Here is a 7,007-nt window from a genome sequence, read left to right on the forward strand (position 1 = left end):
ATGAGCCTCACATTCATGCTGTTAATGTCCTGTTCTATCACATCTCAAAGATGTTTACAGGAACTAGATTGGGAGACACTGGAGGGCACTGAACTCTCGTTCATGAATCCAGTTGGAGACGAGTTTTATTTAGTGAAATGAAACTCTGACTGAAGATTAGAATGAAGATGCCATGACTGATTAGTACTAATGAGCCCACAGTGTCCAACAATACATTCCTCACACCATTACAACACCACAACCATCCTGGATTGTTGATACAAGGCAGCTTAGGATCCTGGATCCATGGTGTTCTGAACTTTAAATCTGCAGCCTCTGCACAAGTGGAGATTCATTAGAGCAGGCTGCGTCTACTGCAGGCTCAGCATTAATATCCTGTCGTTCAGTATTCAGTGTGTTAGTTTAAATGAAAGGTATTGCTTCAGAGGCCTTCTGCCACATTATCGTGTGTTCTGTTAAACACAGCTTGGCACTGTAGCTTTGTTACACAGATGAAACTGTTCAGTGGGACATGGGCGCTGAGTGAAACCTTTGCACTCATCTGTCTGTTCTCGTTCTTTCATTTCTTTATCAAATAGTCGCTAATGAAGCTCTTGATATGGGACAGCGAGCCTTCAAAAAGAGGAAGGCAGAGAAGAAGACAAAAGAGCGATTAAATATAGACTAATGGACACATTCTGGTTCATTAGCAGTCTTTGGTTTGAAAAGGCATGATAGGCCCAGACTGGAGCTGCTGCACGCTCAACAGCTGCACAGATTGTTTACAGTCTTTATAAACTTCTGAGGGGGGGCCCTGACAGTGGGGGCCAGGGGACAGAGCAGATTCAGTAGGTTAGTCCAAAGGTTCAAATTCAATGCAGATATGCTCTCTTTGAATGGAGTTACAAACACATAACACATACAACGTAATTGTTGTATTTATCAGTGTATTTTCATTTCATTTTTTCTCAACACCACATCCATTCGTACAGATGTTTTCTTAAAAGAGTTTAGTAATGTCTTGTATATTTAAGTATTTTCCAACATTTGAGTACATTTAAATATTTAAAGATGAATGGTTAAACTAGACTCTTTGCAGGGATCCTGCATTACAAAATAAGAACACGCCTTTATGATAGTAGACTTTCCTGTCACTCCAGTCCTATACACTCTCCCCAAAATCCATAAAATCTACATTGATACACCTCCGGGACGGCCCATTGTAGCAGCCATTGGCTCCTTAACAGAAAAAATCGCAGCATTTGTGGATTATTTTCTCCAACCACTTGTTACCTCTCTCCCATCCTATGTCAAAGACTCTATGGAGTTCATCAAATTGATTCAATCCATCCAACTAACAGATGACCCCTGCTTCTTAGTGACCATGGACATTGAGTCTCTTTATACCAACGTACCCTTTGAAGGAGGGCTTAAGGCAGTAGAATTCTTTTTAAATCAGCGTCCAAGCTGCACTCCAAGTACCTCCTGCATCGTGGAGCTCATTGAAATTGTTCTTACATCTAACTATTTTTTCTTTGGCTCTGACTTTTACCTCCAGGTGTCAGGTACCAGCATGGGAGCAAAAATGGCCCCAAGTTTTGCATCTCTATACTGCGGACTCCTTGAAAAGGAAATCATCCTCAATCCACTATGCAACCCATACCTACCCTCGATTTCCAGCTGGAGGAGGTATATTGATGATATTTTTTTCATTTGGACAGGCTCTGAGGCTCAACTAAAACAATTCCATGAGTTCATCAACACTAGCAGTCAACATTTGAAATTCACAGTGGAATATAACATGCACAGGATGAACTTTTTAGACATCCTTGTGTACAGAGACTCTAATAGACTTGGCTCTAACCTGTACCGTAAAAGCACTGACAGAAACTCTATTCTTCATGGTCAATCTTTTCACCCTATTCAACTTAAGAAGAGTTTGCCCTTGTCTCAGTTTAGTAGAGTTCGCCGGATCTGTAGTTCTGATGGTGATTTCCAAGCCCAGGCAGCTGACCTAGAACAACGTTTTCAACAGAGACAATATAAACAGGAATGGATTACACAAGCACGTAGTCGCTTTGACAATGTGACCCAAACTGATTATCTCAGCAACACCAGATCCAGAACATCTGAATCTAGAATAAATTGTATTGTCCAATACTCACCTCTTGGTAGGGAGTTTGAATCCATCATTAAGAGACATTGGCACATTATTGACTCTGATTCAGCACTTAAATGTTTTACCACACCACCTCGCATTGTGTACAAGAGAGCACCCAATCTAAAAAATATGTTGGTGCGAGCTCATCTCCCACCTCTGACTTCCCCACATTTTTTACAGTCTATTCCCGTTGGGAATTACAGATGTGGCAACTGCCCTCAATGCAATTTCACACATAAAACTACCACATTCAATCACCCACGTACAGGAAAATCTTATGGTATCAAAAGTGTGATCACCTGTAACACTAATAATGTCATTTATTTGCTTAAGTGTCCGTGCGGCCTGGGCTATGTTGGAAAAACGACTAGAGCACTGAAGACAAGAATCTCAGAACATAGATCAAACATTCGCCACCATGACACCAAAAGCCCAGTAGCGGTGCATTTTACACAAGCCGGCCATAATGTATCCACTCTTAGATATTGTGGCATTGAACTGATAAAACAGCCCATCCGTGGAGGAGATGTTAACCGCCTGCTACTTAAAAGAGAAGCATTTTGGATCTACACCCTGGACACTTTAGCTCCAAAAGGGTTGAATGAAGACTTTGACTTGCGGCCATTTCTGTAATATCTTTGTAAATCTTTGTAAATTTTGTAAATATTGTGGTTATGTGTTGTTGACTTTATGTAACAATTGTTGTCATGTTTCCATTACAGTGGATTGACCTCAACTGGTGTTGCACATTTTTTTTGTGGTATTCTTTACTATTTCTGTCTTTATTTTGATTATTTTGACTTCTTTCTGATTCATGTTGACTCATTTATATTTGTCCTTAACTTTTATTTTTGTTTTTTCCATAGTATCACTACTTCATATATAGTGGTAGAGGCATCTCTAAAATTTCTTAGATGTTTTACACATTGCAGACCTTTTCTTGTCTGACCTTTTTCTACCGATATAGTCTAAATAATGTATAAGTGTAAATGTATATGTATATTCTATGATATAATGCCATTTTTACATAATTGATTACTTTTACATAATTGATCACATGTCCAAAGATGGATGTATATATGGAGGTGTGTCTTCCCACATGTTTCATGTCTGATGAAGGGCTAGGGCCCGAAACGTTACACGTGGTGATATACCATTAAAAGAACTGAGGAGCATTTTTCTGGTGTGCGGACTTTTTGTTCTCTTTTCTGACGTTTGCTTGTTTGTCCAGCACCCAGTTTTTATCGCTTTTTGGATGTGCGTGCGGTAAACTTTTGCATAAACTGAAGTAAGCTCACTAGACCTTGGGTCCCACATTTCCCATAATGCAACTCGCTGTTAAACTTTCTTTACCTGGTAAATATCCAGGTCCTCCAAACTACTAGTTGTCAGTGTGTAATGCAAGTGGTCTTCAACAACAACACAAACGCCCTGTACAAGAAGGGCCAAAGTCGTCTCCACCTGCTTAGACGACTGAGGTCCTTTGGAGTGTGCAGGGCACTGCTCAGGACTTTTTATGACTCTGTGGTGGCTTCTGCCATCTTGTATGCAGTTGTTTGCTGGAGCAGTGGGAGCTCAAAGAGGGACAGGAAGAGACTGAACAAACAGGTCAGACGGGCCGGCTCTGTCCTGGACTGCTCTCTGGACTCCATCGAGGAGGTGGGTGAGAGGAGGATGTTAGCCAAGCTGACATCAATCATGGACAACCCCTCTCACCCACTGCATCAGACTGTTTCAGACCTCAGCAGCTCCTTCAGCAGCAGACTGCTGCATCCACGCTGCAAGAAAGAACGCTACCGCAGGTCATTCATCCCAGCTGCCATCAGGCTGTACAACACCAGCCTGAGTCAATAAAAACTGTACTTTTGCACAAATGAGTCTGCTTTTTTTTTTTTTTTGCACTGCCTTTTTGCACAAACCACTACCTCACCAACTTATAGTTTTTTTCTTCAAAGTTTAAGCAACTATTTATTTGTAAAGTTTACTCCACCACCACACTGTATATACAGAATGTCTTTATATTTCTAGTTCTTTCTCTCTATATTTTTACAGAGTATTGTTATTTCTTGTATATTTTTTGTATATATTTTTCAATATTTTTGTATTTGTGTTTTTCTGGTAACTTTTTCCCTGTCGAAGTTGTCACTGTTTTTCTGTATATATATAATTTTTTTTTTGTTTGTTTTTTTTTTTGCCAAATTCCATGCTACTGTGACATGGAAATTTCCCATACGTGGGATTAATAAACATATCTTATCTTATCCTATCGTATCTTCAATCTCAAGCTCGGATGGGAACAGTTTCAGGGTTATTTGTTCCCCACAAAAAATATGAGTTTTTTGAACGTCCATGGTCTGCACGCTAACTTGTGTTCACCGTCCCACAATGCAATGCACCACATTTGATCTGACTGTGACGGTACAAAAATGACATTTGTGTCCAAAATGTCATTCACAGCGTAGAGGCGCAGTTCCTCTGTGGCCCAGTAGAGGTCAGTGTGAGCCAAGCCCTGCAGCAGACACCTGTCCCTCTGAGGTCTGTCTGCAGAGAACCGCAAACTCTACTGGATTAGAGGATTAGAGGAAACTCAGAAACAAAACAAATGTCGTTTGAATCACGGGAATATTACAGTGAAAGAAAATATCACTGTGCTGAGTGGAAGTTGAAGAGAGGGAGAGCTGTAGTTGTCAGTTCAGCTCATCAACCAGTATGTTTTATAACTTCATTACATGACCAAGTGGACACACTCAGTCACACAAACACACATTACAAGAGGAGAATCCAGGGGGATAGAGTTACGGAGAGCGACTTTGTCCAGGAGGAGACCATTAGACAACTGTTGCCTCATGCAGATGGTGGATGGAGCTTTAAGCCAGGTGCTGCTCTATTGAACTGTACAGGTGGCATTCAGCTGATGTAACTACACCCTGACAGCCATGTTGGAAGTCCTCAGCTCCGTCAACTGTTCGTTTACTTGACTTACCTGTTGATATGGCAGACTCTTGGACTCTATACACCATTACATAGCCAGTTCTTTCTTCGGAAATATTCACATAGCAATGTCTAATCTTGTTTTCATCTAGCTCTGGAAAAGAAAGTGATTTAACTGCAGGTAAACAACTAAAATTAACCTTATTTTACTCATTAAAAAAAAGATAACAAAAATGCATATTCCAACTGGGGAAAAGGTTAGGACACCCTACACCCTAATAGCTAATGTCACCCTTTTTGGCTGAAATAACTTCAGTGGGATGCTTCTTGTAGCCATCTACAAGAGCCTGAGGAAAGTGTGTCCCACTCCTCAACACAGAATTCTTTCAGCTGTGAGATGTTTGAGGTTTTTTGTTTTTTTTTGCATATACAGCCTGTTTCAAGTCACCCCACGGCAAGTTCTGGGCTTTGACTCGGCCACTCTATTTCTTAGTCTTCATCCAGTCCTTGGTGGATTTACTGGTGTGTTTTGGGCCATTTTTGTGTGCAGTGTGCAGTTCTACTTCAGCTTGAATTTTTTTTTACAGATGATCTCACACGTTCTTCAAGCTCCCCCTGATACACGCTAGAACTCATGGTGGATTCTATAATGGTGAGCTGGCCAGGTACGGCTGCAGCAAAGCATCCCCAAACGGTGGCACTTCCACCTCCATGCTTCACAGCTGGTACGAGGTTCTTTCCCTGGTTTACGTCAAACATGTGCTCTGCTCTGCTGTCTAAATAATTCAGTTTCAGTCTCATCGGTCCAAAGAACATTATTCCAGAAGTCCTGGTCTTTGTCTACATTGTCTCTGGTAAACTTCAGTCTGGTCTTCATGTTTCTCTTAGAGAGCAAAGGTTTCCTCCTGGCCAGAAATACAGCCGCTCCCAACTAAAAATAGTACTACAACATAATGTATGCACACTTAGATGTTACTGGCTTCATCCGACAGAGTGACAGCAATGTGTCTTTCCAGAAAGTTTCCCTGCTATTCTAGATTATCCACAGTGGAGTTTTTTGGTAGAAAGCAGTTCCACTGAAACCTGTCCACTTGTGCATTATTCAGGCAACAGTTGAATTTATTAAATATAATTTTTCTTTGCTGTGAGCGTCGCAAATAAAATCCCATTTAGGTGAACTTGTGTGCAGTAGCTGTTGATCTTGTTTGTCTAGGGGTGGGAGGCTACCTGTGCTAATAATAAAGGTTGGTAGTGGTATTCATTGTTCAGCACACCTGGGAAAGAACTGAAAGATGAATGAGTAGAATGTCTAGTGCATCTGGAGTTGACTTCTCTTATTTTTTCTCTAAAAATGTAGAGAAAATGTAACATTCGACATTTATCAGTAACTCGCTAACTAGCTGCATGAGGCCCAGTATGTTCCTGTATGACTGGCTGACCACTCCTTCCTTATGCTTCTGGTTTTTATGTTTTGTTTATTGTACGATTCTCCTTACATTTCAGTAAGAAAGAAAGATGTGCCCTACTGATGAGGAGCTCCTGAAGGTTCAGATGACGGACTGCACAGGCACCGAATGGATCTGAAAACGTGTCTGACCTGAATATCAGCTAATATGCTCTGACAGCTTTCAGGCGAAGCGCTCACCTTGTAAATGTCATCGGGACAAAGCTGCGTGCTGCAGTTTTCTCCTTTTTACGATCCCCTGTTGAATCTGCCCATCTAATGAGTTATGCAATGTCAGGTGGAGTGAAGGTGTTAATTTCTCCAGAGATACCTGTCTGTCTGCGTTAGCACTGTGTGTCAGTGGTGGCCCTCTTGGCTTTCAAGTCAAGAAAGAAAGAAAGAAAGAAAGGAAGCTGTGTAACTTGCCTGCTGACCAATTGCATCCAGCCTCCCCTGATGACCTCAGAGCCCCTCCCCTGTGTGCGCTCAGTG

Source organism: Chelon labrosus (assembly GCF_963514085.1).
Source record: "Chelon labrosus genome assembly, chromosome: 6".
Lineage (NCBI taxonomy): Eukaryota > Metazoa > Chordata > Actinopteri > Mugiliformes > Mugilidae > Chelon > Chelon labrosus.